At 32.1% G+C, this 17,105-nt stretch overlaps 1 protein-coding gene across 1 annotated transcript in view; it reads right to left on the bottom strand.

Annotated features, from left to right (window-relative positions):
• Nucleotides 1–13,620, bottom strand: part of LOC124366876 (rho GTPase-activating protein 21-like) — a 271,854-nt gene extending 258,234 nt beyond the window's left edge. The window contains exon 1 of the mRNA XM_046823476.1: nucleotides 13,408–13,620. The gene's annotated coding sequence lies outside the window, so the exon portion shown is untranslated. The remainder of the gene's footprint in view (nucleotides 1–13,407) is intronic.
• Nucleotides 13,621–17,105: the final 3,485 nt, after the last annotated feature.

Below are 17,105 nucleotides of genomic sequence, written 5' to 3'. Positions count from 1 at the left end.
GTCCTTTAACTTTTTTCACACAATTCACAATTTTAAACTATAAAGGTAATTCAAGGTATTACATGTAGTTTCAAATTTATAAATGTTGAGATTTTGAATATACATCAATTAATAACCAGTCTAACAAAATAATTGTATCACATGAACTGCTATTTCGCATGTTAAAATGCCATACGATTGTACTCAATTGTTACAAATTGTTAGAAATTTTCTTTGTTAAAAGTTTGTAATAAACAATGGACGATTTGGAAGTGTAATAGGATTTCTAACATTTGAATTTAATTTTAATTTTGACCTCTACACTGCAAAATCAATAGATCTTTAGTTGGACAAAGAATAACCAAGTACCAAAATCCAATTCTCTAGGATCTTCCTATCAAGAACGAAGGCACAGACGGACGTACAGACAGACTCAATTTTAAGAAGGCCTTGTCAGGTCCATAATAATTAAAAAATGTCCCACAAACAAAAATACCTAAAGACGCAAATAAGATGGAAAATTAAAAACTGCGGAACATGAAAAATTTGAAAATGGAGCGACCAAACATATTGCCACAAATCTGGTTTTCTTTGGGCTAAGCATTATTACGTAACAATTAATTCAAAGTGTCCCCTCAAAATCAAATCAAACCAACAGATCTACACAAGTCTAAAATTAAATAATATACCATATGGTAGGCTGTTAGCACCAGTAATAGCATATTACATCATATATGAGTTTGATATCCTAAAATTCGATACAGTTATTTGTTCAACAGAGTATGACCTAGAGGAACCTTATGTACCAAGCTTGTCTTAAATTTCAAGTTCCAAAAGGTACAAACAAATACATCAACCTGTGTTTTAACAATCTACTTGCTGGTTCAAGAGTAAAAATACTAACAAAGACTCAGTAAAATGCTTGGTTAGCTCTACATTACACTTATTCCTGCCACGATGCAGCTAAATTTTATTTTAGAGAATGCATGAAACATTCTGCCATACGTTTCACGAATCGTACTACTGAGCTTGAACATCTGTATAGCTTATAAAACTAAATAATAAAAATATTATTCAAATTGTAACGTAATTCTCCCAACATCTTGTTGTTAATTGAAAGGGGAGAATTAGTGGTGGAAAGGCAGTAAGCTTACTTATTATGAATTAAAAGAATTAGGAACATGCAGGACATGTGCATTAAAGAATTTTGACACTATTAGATGAGGTAGTCACTTCCGATTTTTTTCCAAAAATGCAGTCTTATGCATACTGATGAGCATTGGAGGTGCAGGGGAGGAACTGCATCCACTCCCCTCTCCCATGAGCAACATCTGTAAAAATACTTTTAATAACAGGCTTAGCCCTGTTTTATGTTTGACTCGTTTAGTAAGCAACACAATGTGCCTTGTAACAGGCTTCGCTGAAGTTTCTTGCAAAATTTCAAATCTACAGCTCATTTAATTTCCGGATGCCCTGCGGACGGATACAATCATACGGAAAAGAAATGTTTACATCCCCTGTCTACAAAAATCTACCAGTCCCCTGGGTCATAGAGTGATCCTAATTCCATGGCTGGACATGCAACGTTATTGAACTCATTCTGGGCTATGTAGAAATGGAGTTTTATGCAAAATTTCTAATCTACAGATAACATTTTTCAAGATATCTAGCCACATAATACATTTACTTTTTTTTTCATTAAATTGGGTTGCATATCCGTGTTTAAATAATAAAAGTCTACTCACCAAATCACCTTAAAATGATGTTAGATGTGTTGGGTTATGTCACTTTTATGGGTATACTTAGTAATTTACTAATTAATTTATTAAGCTTTTTTCTTGTTGTCCTCAATGGTTACTTATAAGACCAATGTAACAAACATGTAACCATGTTTGTTATTCGCTAACGCTTGGCCAAATCTCATGGAGTGGCATGCACCATCATCGAACTCAATGTTTCTCATATAGATGTGTAGCTCCATACACAATTTCACAGCTATAGGTCTATTCGTTTTCATGATATCATGAGGACAGACAGACAGACAGAAAATAAATTGTTCCGGCCCCATGAGTTATAGGTTTTGCTAACATTCAGGCAAATATTCATTTTGATAGAAGATAGCCAGGTTTAGCAAGATATTTTCACAATTCAAACGAATAATCATTTGAGTCTAGCCGAAGTGATGTTCCAGGCTACAAACCTCTGATTATCGAAAAACAAACAGAATCAAGACATGCTGCTCAATAAATACAATGAGTGTGCAAAAGTTGTCTACAATAAAAATACAAGATTTATCTGAGCTAGCGTGATCGCAGAGAACATTTAATCTTATAAGAAACAGCTAAAAGAAACCTTCATGATAGAAGAAAGAAAATTTAATCATCAAATGAACAATGAAAAGGAACAAAGTGGACAGAAGAGAGGAGGAACACAGTGGGTTGATGAAGGATATTTGGAAAATAAAGAAACAAAAAAAGAGAAGAAAGCTATGAGAATTGTTGTGTTATCACACTCTCCTATAAGAAAGAATTGAAAATAATAATTACTAATATTTATTTATGTTCAGGTTCTTTCGGACAATGTAGGGTAACAAAGTTTTAAATTACTGGTTAGATGTGATACCTGTACCTGTTTACAACAAGTGTGTTCCATTGATAAATTTTGCGTCTGACGAGGATTTTCTATTTTGGCGATACAAATGTTACGGCAAAATTTGAAAGTTTGCTACGCGCAAAATACATTTAGCTTTCCTTTGCAATAGCACATTGAATTTTAGAACAAAGACTTCCAGTTGCCCGCCAGACCAAAACAATGGTTATCCCAAACAGATTAGTTAAGTAAGATTTCATAAGGAGCTATGTTAATTTATAGATGCAGTTTCAAAAAACAAACTTTCAATATTTTTTAATAGCAATTATAAGGTAACTTGAAAGTGTATAATTACCTGATGGGCACGGTGAATTTAACTACATGGCCATCTTTAAATATAAATCCTGTCGATTATCTAATTCAAAAGTCGATTTTGAATTTAAACCTTGCAAATAAATACATAATCTTTTCCTAATATTATGTAACTCACAGATTTAAAACACTTTAAATACGTTGAACAGCCTTTTTACTGTATTTACAACATTTCTCATTCTAAAAAAAAAGTGGTATCCAACGAATGATCAATCAATCAGGTTGGCATGTTACGTAAACTACAAAAAAGTGACCGTGGAGTCAATCAATGAAGCGTATCATTTCCAAGGAGCTCTGACCAATCACTGTGACAAAGAAGTGGCAACACACTCACTTGTTTCAGAGGATTAGTTTGTTGCAGACATCTGTGTGCTCAATATTTAACTTTAACTAATATTGAAATAGTTACAGTTAAATATACTTTTATCATTTATTGTTATCACTAACAATATTTAGTTTAATTGACAATTACATTTTTCTCCTTCTTTGAATAGTATAAGAACTTTCCAACCTTCCCACAATCAATAGTCACGACAGCACTTGTGATGTGTGAAAAAATTTATGTAGTACCCTAAACCATCATTATTGAAGTTGACTATTTTTTTCTGAAGTTTTATGTCGTTTTGTTTTCTGTAAAACAAACGTTTTAATTTATTTTAAAGAATTATATTTCTTATTCAGCAGTGAAAATAAATAAAAAAATACAAATTTATTCAGCAAAACTATCATTATTTCTGTAGACCAACTTATTTTCTTTCAATTGCAATTTATAAATAACAGTTATGATGATAATAATTAATGTTTTGAATTTTGCACACTTTTTGGTAAATTAATAAATTATTACTAATTTTTTTAATGTCACTAACACAAAACTTGTAAATATGTGTTTTGGCTATTGTTTAAAAGAATAAAATTTACATACATTTTTTAGTTATTTTTTCAAAGAGCAAAAATTGAAATTTTTGAACGACAAAGCTGTGTTTTCAACACACCAGAAGTGTGCTTAAACAGTTACAACAAATTATAATTCTGATATAACTAAATTTTTTATGAATTTTTCAAATATATCTATGAAAAATTCCAAAACTGCCTTACCAGTATAGAGGTTTCCTATTACCAGTTCCCAGGATAAATGCTTATCAGTAGGCAACAGTAATACATGGCCGGTATTTTCAAAAATTTACATTTAAACAATATTTTGACCTCTCTTTGTTTTATGGGTTTTCCATACCAATCATTCTACCCTCAAAACTGTCCACTAAACAGTCTTCCAAAGTTCTACTTTTAAAAGCAAACTCATGGAGTTTTGAAGAGCCATTCAAAATTAAAGCAAACCCCCCCCCCCCCCCCCCCAAATCTGAGTTGTATCTGAGTTTTATTTTAGGAAAGTGTATATATCCAAACTGATACCACAATAAATAAAGAATATCACAAAAATTTAATACCAGCATCAGTTTTCTAAACAATACTTTTGTTTAATGTCTCAACACCCTTGAACTAACTCTTTATTACTAAATAAATCATGAAATGACAATTCGGCCTTTACACTTTCATAATGTTGGATCCCAGTGCTCCAAAAGGTTAATGAGTTTTAATTGGCAATTGACCTTTCCATTACAGTATTCAATATAACAAATTAAGCTACCATAAATGCTGGATGGAGAAGTTCACCACTGGTATAAAGTTCTGATATAGATAGTTACCATAATTGATGAATATGAGAGATATTTCATTAAACAGTTCTACATTTAGATAAAAAACCAAAGAATTTAAAATGAAATATCAAAACGTTATCACTTACTTACTAACATATATTTACCAAACTTATAAAAACCCTAGATTTTTGTAGCCTTATCCATATTTACATTTGTGTGGAGGAAACATTAACATTAACATTCCTCACTCTTTTGAAATACTATTGTTTTCTATTCGATCCCTAATTAGTAGTTTAAAATAACAGTTAGATACCAGGTCTTTTTTCTTTCATTTTTGACCTGAATTACAAGATCTATTAATTCCACAAAACGTACATTGGAAGAAACGTATCTATCCGTTTTAAAATGCTATAAGCTAATCACAACATAGAGTAATTAAAAAAAGGAATGAGACAAAGAAGTTTACTAATGTTTAAAACTTAAAAATCCTCTGCAAACTGATTTTTATCATTTTTGCACTATCTATATTATTAAAAGAATTTCTTGATTTTTGTATGGAGATTTTAGTCATCTAGAATTATTATTTTATATACATACGAAGTGTGATTTTTTAAAATAAGTACCATTTTTTATATATATAAAAAAATCAAGTAAATTTGTAACAATTTTATTGTTAAATGAAAGCCCGCACTTTTATCAATTTTTCAACATATTTTATCATAATTTAGACACTTATCGTATCTAAAAATAATCTTTGGTATACAGTTGTCATCAAAGATTGCTGCTTTATTTAACAGCGACTGCAACGCAATCATTTTGACGTTATAGCCATTGCTGTGGCTCTGACCTTCAAGATGCTTCATCTGATGAAGAAAGTCACTGGGCGCAGAATTGGGGTTGTTTGGAGGATTATCAAATTGTCCCTAGCAAAATGTTGTGATGGGATCTTGAATATTTTGCCACATGTGAACAGACATTGTCATACATCAAAAGCGTGTTTCTCGATAGTTTAAATATTCAATTTCGTAAGAGAACACTTCTTGAAACTTGAGGAAACTGCCCTGATGATTACTATCAAAATTGGCTGAGCTGCGTGGGAGGTGGAGTGAATTACTGTGGGTATGAATACCACTCCAACTCAAGAGTCATGACTCTACTTTCATGAGCGATTATACTAGCCCAGTTATCCTCTTAGGTGGGAGTAATGATTGTCTGAATGGAAGTTTTCAGGAGATTCTTTCTGACTTAGAGAGCTAACTGCTACTGCTCAGTGAGACTAGACCTATTTTTATCACCACTATTTTACTAAGATATGACAAAGATTGGAACAGTGTAGAACATATTTACTTAAGACCTGTCAATAACTACATTGCCGAGTTAACAAACAGGCATGATAATGCCTTTACGATTGCCTTAAATAGTTTCTAAAGGTTTCACTATACCACATACGGCCTATATTTAAACATAAGAGTATGGTAAACCAAAATTGGCTCATATAATTTTAAATGCTGTTTCCTGGTGACAACTCATTAACATATCTGGAGTATGACTACAAATTCTAATCCTCAAAAATGCAAAAAAAGTAGCTCTCAAATTTAAAAAAAAACTTCAGCCATTCCAAAAAATAGTATCAATCTTTTTATTGAGGAGGATTATGTTATTGACAAATTAAAATATAGTGAATTTTATGCTTTCTCTCACTGTACATCCAGGAACTTCAATAATGATAGACACATGAGTGACAGGATTGCTACATCATTCCATGAGCAATTTGGTAGACCCTATGTCACAGATCTTCTGTCTTAATTTGACATACTTGGCTTATGGAGACAAAGCTGCTATTTATGGTTTTGTAACTAAGCCTAATTACTTCAGAAAGACAACAAAAACTACTTATAATGATGCTTTCACACAGACAACGGATGATTTCAAAACAAGATTTCAAGGAAGTTTAAAATGCTTAAATGTTCACAGATGAGATCTGTCCGAGATTTGATTCCTCTGAAGTCTTTGCTGAAAAAAGATTTCAACAAAGTACTGGGGCTTTGGTTAGCATTATTACTCATAATGAGAGATCTTCAAGAATGCTATGATACGGTCTGGGCTACTCACAGTTTCTCAAGAAGCTTCAAGAGGACATTGCCTGTCCCAGTTCTGGAATTGTTCTTCCAGACCTTAGTCTGATGAGTGCCCTTCCACCACTACCTATGGCAGGGTGCAACACAGAGTTAGTAACGGACGACAGCTCTTATCAAGAGGATTTACCTCTGCAGTTGCCTCAAATGTCTGGTGTCAGTGTCAAAAGTCAGTCTGTTCCCATGAGAGAGTTGGGGTCAATGGTCGAAGTGAAGCAGCTGAAGCAGTGAAATTTTCATTAGCTCATGTCAGTTTACCAGTTATAATGAAGATTGAAACATTCTGATCGTCTCAATACATTGGTTGTAATAGCGATCTTGATTACTCTACTCTTGTTTATACTAATTACATAACTAATATCTCAAAAACCTGAATCGATTCCACAACAAACAATTAAACTTAGACCAAAATATTTACAAATATAATACATTGGTTGTAATAGCGATCTTGATTATTCTACTCTTGTTTATACTAATTACAAAACTAATATCTCAAAAACCTGAATCGATTCCACAACAATTAAACTTAGACCAAAATATTTACAAATATAATACATTGGTTGTAATAGCGATCTTGATTATATTTTACTCTTGTTTATACTAATTACAAAACTAATCTGAAAAACCTGAATCGATTCCACAACAAACAATTATTAAACTCAGACCAAAATATTTACAAATATAATACATTGGTTGTAATAGCGATCTTGATTATATTCTTCTCTTGTTTATACTAATTACAAAACTAATATCTGAAAAACCTCAAATCGATTCCACAACAAACAATTAAATTTAGACCAAAATATTTACAAATATCTAAAAGAATCCTAAGACGGTTATTTGCTGCATTACAACGTTGTAAGTATTACGAGCAAGTTTGAAAATAGTCATTAAAAACACAGGGGCAATTAAAATCATTTGCTTGATAAAGCATAATGGAGACGACAAAAATTAATGAATTCCAAACAAAATACCCAACTTTTAGTTGGCAGATGGTTTCTTTAGAAATGTGTCAAGGGTGGTTCTAGTACTCTCATACGTGAATCAATCCCAAGTTCTAATTATAAAAGTCATGAATGATTTTAAAGATTTTTAATAACGATCTAAGTTTTAAAGGGTCTTTTGTAGAAGAGAAAGCCTTAATCTACTGGTAGTTTCTTCAAATAGAATAACAGGGAGTGACATTACTAAATTATTTGTAGGTAAATTTAGAGCACAAATTGTTTTCAAAAGGAAACTTAAAAAGTATATCATCATTGCTGCAGATTTCAGTATAAATATATTAGTAAATGATATACTCTCTCTACAGTGAAGTACTTTGAGAATATTTGGTTCTTAACAAGTCTGTCGATGAGAACTATAACAGTTTCTTATCTACTTTCAAGCTGTCTCTTGATGAATATTCTGATGTAAATATTATTTCATCAAAGCACAAGAGAAAAACGTAAACAATGGATTACTTCAAGTATCATAAAATCTTTGGAACATAAAAGATGACATCATACTCAATTAAAATTTTGTAGAGATCCTCTATTTTTAAATTATTTTAGAAATATAATATTTGTTTTTAATAATTTTGTTGTGAAAGCGAAGAAATAACCTATACTATATAACCTGGGCTACACAATAATGAAAGTCAATTATAGATAATATGTTTATTTTGTCCAGAAACATGTAGTAGAGTGTAGTCCGTACAAAACAACAATAATGTTGGAAAAATTTCCAACAATTTTTTAGCAGAGATCACGATTTTTCGCTTTGAAAAGAATTTAAAATCAATCTACATTCAAGTACAAACGAATTCCACACTAAACTATGATGGCAGGAAGCAACTGCATGATCTGAAACTTAGGTACTAACTTTTTTTGATCAAATATTGGTTGTTCAGAAATACTTAATTTTAAACTTTGAATAAAGTTGTTTCTTTAAAGGTACATTTATTCAATACTATGCTAGTAAATACCCAAAACAGAATATTAATTCTTGCCTGTCAACAATCTTGTTATATTTTTAATCCTGTTTTATTGTCTGTTATCTCGGCTTGTAGTTTTACTCACTGTTTTTATTTTTTAACCTATTTTATTTGTATACATATATTTTTGTATTTTTTATTATTGCTGTTATCCATTTAGAGTATTTATTATATAAAGAATTAGATTTTAATTTCACACCTTATACCTATATTTTACGTTATCACTTACTTATTATTATAGCTTATTACTGTTATTATTAATTTTCATACATTTATCATTGTTATTTATACATTTATTACTATATTAATACTTTTTTGCTAAGATTTTTGTTGTTGTACTGTTGAAGTAGTAAATATAGATTACCTGTTTACTATTCTAATTTAACACAATGTGATTATGTTTATATTGATAGATGTTCTTTTTCCATTATAGTATATTGTGTTTTTACCATTGGAAATGAAATAAAGAAATAAACAGGCTACTCTGGTATATTTTGTGATTTGTCCACAAGATGGCTGATAACTTTAAATCTCAAAGAGACAATAATTTAATTTTGTAAGTGGGACAAGCATCGGCTTTGAAATAACAATTACAGATAACTTTTATTTTCTACTTATTTAATTCATTAAACGTTCTTAATCAGTAATGTTAAAACTTTAGTTTCATTTTTTTTTTAAGTATTTTATTTTCAAAATCGAGTGAAGTTCTCTTTTATTTTATTAGCAAGAAATAAGATCCAAGAATATAATTTTATACTCGAGCACTGGGTTTAAATAGACGTCACGTTGGTTCGAACTATGAAGCCAATAGTACCCTCATACGTATCCAACGTCTTGGAAACATAGTATCTCCTCACGTGGACATCTTCGCTGATAGTGTCACTGTGGTCAAGAAGAAAACTGTAAATGCCTTGGTATTATAGAAATTGCAAGCGTCATTTATGGTAATTGATTTTTGTTGAATTATATATTATTAGCGACATTTGTTATAGATATTATTATTTTTATTATTATTTATTATCAATATGTGTGTGTGTGTGTGTGTGTGTGTGTGAGTGTGTGTGTGTGTGTGTTGTGTGTGTGTGTGTGTGTGTGTGTATATGTAGATGCGCTGCTTTGATTCTTTGGAAATGTATTTATTATTCGTTTTCTATACCTTCAGATTTTTATATAAATTGTTATCCTTTCATAGATATTAATTCTGTTATCTTTTTTTTCTAAATATTTTATTTTTCATTTGTTGTTGACTGGTAACTTACGGATGTTTGTTTTGATATCAATTAATTATGTGCTTGTTTGTAAGTAATACGTAGCTCCTAGTCATTCATTAGTTTATGCATGTTAGCCACCACTTGTAAATTTTTCATTGTATATTTTTTGATGTATTGGGTTTCTCCCGTTGAAATAAATAAATAAATAATAATAAATAAATAAATGTAAAAATAGGTTTTTTTGTAAAGGCTTAACATGAGGGAGTATTATCCCCTACCTACTTAGATTGGAAGAGGCTGGAACAGAGATGCCTCCCCTTCTTTTAAGGTGACACGGCATGACTGAGTTCATGCCGTTATCCCATTATCCCTTCTCATGGAAACACAACAGGAGTCAGCCCTTACCCCACATACTTACCTCATTCTGAATATCCTGTCTTTCTGGAAGCAAGTGAAAAGTTTCTATTTAGAAGTAAACGCAATGAGGAGGTTCCTCAGCTTCTTTTCAGAACAAGTAAAAAAGAAATTATTTAATCGAATAAGTATAAGCGATGACTGTCTGAAATATCCAGACCGATGCTTAAAATTCCTTGACACATCCCTGGGTACAACACTTTAAGCATATGTCATATTTTCAGCAAAATGCCAAAGAAGTCCACACTGATGGCCAAGGGCATTTTCCATCGGTACTTTCCCAACCTCAGATCATGCGCCAGATCATCCAATGTTGGAAAAGTTGGACGGTCTGGGAAGTGATTTTAGGTCGGGAAAATACTGATCGGAAATGTCCTTAGCCATCAGGGCGGGTTTTGGTATTGCGCTTCTGGAGAAAAAAGAAAAACATCCTTCGAGATCGTACCCAAATTCAAGCGCAGATCACATGAGTGCTTGTAAATATTATCTTTAACTTTAGTACTACTAGCAACATATTTATGATAACCTAATCTAAACTTCTTATATAATCAAATAACAAATAGTAGATGGGGACAGAGTGGACTCCTTCTCACCAACATCGCTTTTTTTGGGAAGCAGAACAAGAACCGATTGTCATAATGACATGTCATTTTCACAATAATTCAAATAGTCTGTTCTTTCTACCAGTGTAGTTGTTTTTGGGCCCTCAGTACGAAAATAATTTTTTTGAATAATGTCCTCTGGAAATAAAATATACAAGACTTTAGAAGAAAACATGAGTAAAATACTTAAAAATGGTAACATTTAAGTGCATTTCTTAATTATGGATATTACGAAGGTATATTTTAAAGTGATAATTGTTATTCAACGCCTTTAAAAAGAAACTTGTTACTATGTTTTAATATTATTTATTTAAGTAAGTTTTCTGTTTCTGGTTAATAGAACATAAAATCGTTGAAATAAACTGACTTTCACTAGTTTCCAGCATTTCAACTGGTTATTAGCCTATTAATTTTATGTAAAGGGTTATATAATGTTAAATAGTACAACTATTCAAATAATGGGACTTCCATTATAGTCCGTGTTTAATATACAATTCATCTAAATTATTTTAAAGGATATACACTCATATATAAATTAGTATTGTATTATTATTAAAATTAAAGTACATTAAATTTAACCTTCAGATGGTATGTTTTTACCCGTGATGATGGGCCTATTTTGATTAAATGTGCGCATTTTGAGATGTCAAAAACATTTTTAAACAGCCAAAAATGTTGTTAAAAGAAATGTGTTATAGCATATATAATTTTCATCTGTATATTTTAAGGAATCACAAATCATAGTTTAGGTGAACTTACCCTAATATTATGACAGGAGAAGGAGGCCACTCTGTCCCTATCTACTACTTGTTATTATGTGGTATTGAAGTAGATTATTTAGATTAGGTTATCATATCATCGTTACTAACTTAGTAATATCAATGTTAAAGATAACATTTACAAGCACTCTGATCTGATCTTGAATTTTGGTGCTATCTCAAGGGATGTTTTTCTTTTTTTGTCAGAAATCCGGAGTGGTGCCAGGCGCCACTGAACCCTATGCTGAAGGCCAGGGACATTTCCAATCAGTACTATTCCGACCTCAGATTATGTCACAGATCGCCCAACTTTCCCAATGTCACATCACTTTGGATGATCTGATAATATAAAGCTGAGATAAAAAAATATTTAGTAGTTTCATTTGGGCAAAAACAACATTTCGAATCATGGAGTGTGGATTAGGAAATGTGGAAAAGTAAGATTGTCGATTTAATCAAGAGATACTGAAGAGGATTAATGCTACGTTACAAGGAAGGATAGGAGGAACAAAAAGGCTAGAAGGAAAAAAGGACTGAATTGTTAATAGTTAGGGGTAGGGTACGATAAGCAGACCCGGTTTTTTATATCGAAGAATGTAATCATCGATACCTAATATTCGCATCTCACATCCTCTAGACTATCAATCGATATAAAAGTATCTATAGTCCTCAATAACAATCATAAGTTTTAAATTTAATATTTACAGTGATTAAAAAAATTTATTATAATCAAAATTATGAAAACTAAAGATGACCATATTTGCTCCTCTCACAGTTACAGATGTTTCTTCCCCACAAATTTCACATAATGGGTTGATTATTCGGTACGAGTCCAACATGTTGAAGCCACTAAAAACATGTCTTATCATCTTTCAAAGCAATGTCGTGTAGTTTTCTAAAATTGACTCCCATTTTTAATAATAAATGTTACTTATGTTAAATTGAAATTACCGTACGTGTATTATTTGAAAGTGTTTACAGCTGTTGATATAGATTTTTTAAGTTAATTGTTCAAAATAATTAATCAGTATCGATGGTTGTGATTAAGTAATATCGTTTGCTAATTTTGATATAAAAAACCGGGTCCGCTTATCATACCCTACCCATAGTTAGTTCCTAAATAACTAATTTGTGTTGCATTTTAAACATGTAAAAAAAACAAGTTTACTATTGTTATTTTATTTATCTTCACAGAGTAAAGTCATACACATTAGGTATTTATCATCAGCTGTGATGTTTGTTATATATAATCTAATTGTGAATTGAAAACATAGTTGTGATACTAGGTCTAACTCACGTTGGTTGATGAGGTTAACAAAATCAATTTCTGTGACAGAAAGAGGTTAACCTACATATTATTATGTTACATGTCTCATTATTGCCTTGAATGAACTTCCAATCCACATTATATTACAAATAATAATGAATATAAATTAACTGATAATAGGACAATAAATGTTTAAATATCATAAGTTAGTAATGGAGAAAATAAATAGTTAAATTTGTGTCCGTCTTCAAAGCTGTGACCTAGAAAAGATTTTTAACGGTTTTCTCATTTTGTTTTCTTTTTACTAAAAACTATTAAATTACATGTTTGAAAGCTTAATACAAATTACAATAAATCACAAGTATTGTCTGAAATTTGTACTTAAAATTAAAAAAATCTGTGTCAAACAAGTGTCACTAAAGTAGCCTAAAAGACAATGTGTTTCCTTCTTACCTATAGATTTCGTCTATGAAACTAACCATCTATCCATTTCAGTCATTAGAATCACATCACTGCACTTAACTGGTATAAACTAAATGTTATTAAACCCTTATGTTCCATTTTAAAGACGAGACTCCAAAAGACAACACGGTGACACTAGACACTAAACTTGTTTGAGATTCGATTTTACAGTTACAGCAGCAAAGCAGACAAGACCACAACCACAATGGCGGAACGAGTTTCTTACCAACCCAACAAAACGATAAAATTATTTCAGTTTCAGGTTTCGAACAGCGCACGCGATCTCTTGAATTTATTTGGTACTACTTCAGAAAACAACAAATGGTAGTATTTGAGTCGCTAAAAAATAAGTTCGTACCTCAAAAACGCAAACTTATTTATTGTTTGTTCGTTGTATTTGTAAAGTATTTTACACAAAAGTGATACCAAGTCGACATAATATCCTTTGTTAGATGATAAAACACTGGGGCTGCTGATCTGAATAGTTATTAATTATGTAGGGCAATAAGGTCATGGAAACATTTTAAACTTTTTAGGTTACCTATTTAACAGGCCATTTCTCCTTTTTCCCAACACATTACTTTTCGTCAACATGGATTTATGCAAGGATGCTCTTCAGCCACAAACTTGTTGCCCTTCCAATCTGATTTCATGCCTTCGTTGAGCGTTCCCATGTCGATGATTATTTTCATAAGTTCTTCGATTGTGTCAGTCATACGCTGTTATTAAGAAAGCTAGAAACATTTGGATTTGCTGGCAAACTGCTCAACTGGATCTCAAGTTACTTGCATGGAACAACGCTACAAATTCCTTTTGATGAAGCTCTCTCTCAGTCATTAAAAGCCACATCTGGGTTCCACAAGGATCCATATTAGGTCCTCACCTTTTCAACATCTTTATTAATGATGTCACAAACCAGCTGTGTTGTAAGAAGCTGGACTGGGTTGATTGTGGAATGATGTGGTGTTAACGCGATGTTCCTAAACACAGACAAATGCCTATGCTTTATCTTCCACTGCAATATTAGACTTTATCATTGTAAATATACCATAGGTGATATTATCCTTAAGCCTACATCAGAAGTCAGGGACCTAGATATAACTTTTGTTAAATCTCTTAACTGGAAACATCAAGTTCATGATTTATACATCAGACTACGCACGCTTGGTCTCATACATTGCCTCCATAGAACATTCAAAAGCATCCGCTCTCTTAACCTGCTTTACTGTTCATTCGTCAGACCTCATCTGGAGTATTGTAGTGTCACCTGGCTCCTTATCAGACCTACCTAAAATCTGATTTCGAAAAGGTTCAAAATCGTTTCCCTTGCCTGGTGGCGGGTACCTATGTTGGGTTCAGATATGCGGACAAACCCTTGCTTGATACTGCCAGTCTTCTCAATCTGCCATATCGAGAAAAGCCGCACTGTTCAGGACATCATGTTCTTACACCTCTTGGTCAGCTCCGAGGAGGTCTGCCCCGACTTTCTCCAGAGAATCACATTCAGAGTACCTGCGAGAACAAGATGATGTCATGTCTGTAAAACCAGTCGTCTACGCCAGGAACAGTTCTCTGCAAGGATACAGGAATGAGCGAACTCCATCTCCGAGGACTTGGACCTCTTCCTTGTGAAAAGTGGCTCCTTCAGTCTGCAGAACCTTATTCATTAAATACTATCACACACGCACATCCACATAATATATACACTGCATGTTCTGATAATCATTATCCAGCATTAATTGTTAAGGTAGTTGTTTTAGACAATCTTCATTTGTTGTTATCCTTGTTATTGTTTTCTTAGTTATTGGAAAACTATGCATTTTTTGTGATTCGTGGTTAATTTATCAATTGTTATTGTTTTAATAATGTTGCATATTATTGCCTTGTATTTTATAATGTCATTGTGTATTGCATGAGTATTGTTATTATTGTTTAATAAATTTTGTTCATTTTTTGTAAATTATTTCACATTATATTATTGTTGTATTGAATTAGCATATGCTGTTAGAATAAAGAATAGCTTAACAACAGCCATTAGATTTCGATCGGGCATTATATTCCGTCCGCAGAGATTGTTGATAATGGCACTGTGAGTTTTCCTCTATAAGGATAGGTTGCTGACTGACGTTCTTGCTTACTGTAGTTTTATGAAATATGGATACAGATTGTCCTGTGTACAAGGTTAGAGAGGTAGAATCTAACAATGGTATATGTTGTGATCATGTGATGGTTTCACATGGATTGTGCCCATTTGAATAAACCTGAATATAGCAAGTATGTGAATGGCAAAAGGAAGAAATTTAACTGCAATCATACAGATTATCTTGGCTGCATCCACTGTGAAGGAAACAGGATTTTTCCGGACATTTGCCATTGTTCAGTGAAACAAAAAATCAGTAACACTACGTTTCGAGATCTGCAATCTGATCTCTTCTTCAGGTAAATAACTAACCAAACATATAATTACAAACTAGGCTAAAATAAACAAATCATACCAGAGCGTTGTGACACGCCTAAGTCAGGAATTATAACCACCATGTTGTGTGTCAACTCCACTAACTCTAAAACATGCCCTTAATAAAACACTAAACATAACACTAATTATTAAAACTGAACTACAGAATACAGGTCACAATACATCTGCATTCGATCTACCACCTATGACCTTGTTTCACTGAACAATAGCAAATGTCCGGAAAAATCCTGTTTCCTTCACAATCCTTCCATCGTCAAAAATAAACTTCAAACAAAGAATTGATTCTCGGTGCATCCACTGATCAGCCAATTAATAAATTGTTGAATAAAATGTCTTAACTGTCATCAAATATGACAAAACTATTAACTACAATGTATTCATCAAAGCATATGGCTGATGTTAAGAAAGACATCAATTCCTTAAATGATAAGCTTGGATTATTGGAGCCTAGACTTGTGATTTCTAAGTTGATGTCCTAAGTAACCAGAGAGATGGGAATGAAATGTGCATCAAGAAAATAATCCAGGAGAAGAGTGGGTGAACTAAATGTAACACTAATTTTTTATGGTTTAGTTGAATCATGCTTGAATGCAGCAATTGATGCCAAAATAATGACTGATAAGTTTATTAATGGTATCTCGTCTATTGCTTAGTTAATTTAAAAATGGATTAAATCCCAATGGTCAGAAGTCTTTTTGTTTGTTTTACCAAAGTGTTAATGGACTGTGATCCAAACTAAAATCCTTTCTACCCGCACATACTCAAGATATAATTGTACTTAGTCAAACCAACTTAAATGAACTCATTAGTAATAATGAGTTAGGTTTTGAATTTTAATGCTTATAGAAGAGACAGGAATAAAGTCTCCAGTTTTAAACAAGGTGGAGGAGTTCATAAGAAGGCTAAAAGGCCTAATAGCAGTTCATAAGAAATTAAACTCTGGACTTGTTCATCTATCCAACTGGTCTGATGAGTGTGTTCTTGTAGCAGTTAAATATTTTGCTGGCTGCCTCATTATTGGTGTGGTTTATATCCCTCCAAACCAAACAATTGGTGAATACATGACTCTATGTGAGATATCGAAGAAGCAATTGACTTACTACCTTCAAACATCGGCATAATTATTTTGGGTGATTTTAATCTTCCAAAGCCCCCAAGCATGGAATAATGTGGATGTTTTCCAACCTCTCATGGCCATATGTACACTTGTACA

This window comes from Homalodisca vitripennis, chromosome 7 (assembly GCF_021130785.1).
Source record: "Homalodisca vitripennis isolate AUS2020 chromosome 7, UT_GWSS_2.1, whole genome shotgun sequence".
Classification (NCBI taxonomy): Eukaryota; Metazoa; Arthropoda; class Insecta; order Hemiptera; family Cicadellidae; genus Homalodisca; species Homalodisca vitripennis.
This window is presented reverse-complemented; position numbering and strand designations above follow the sequence as displayed.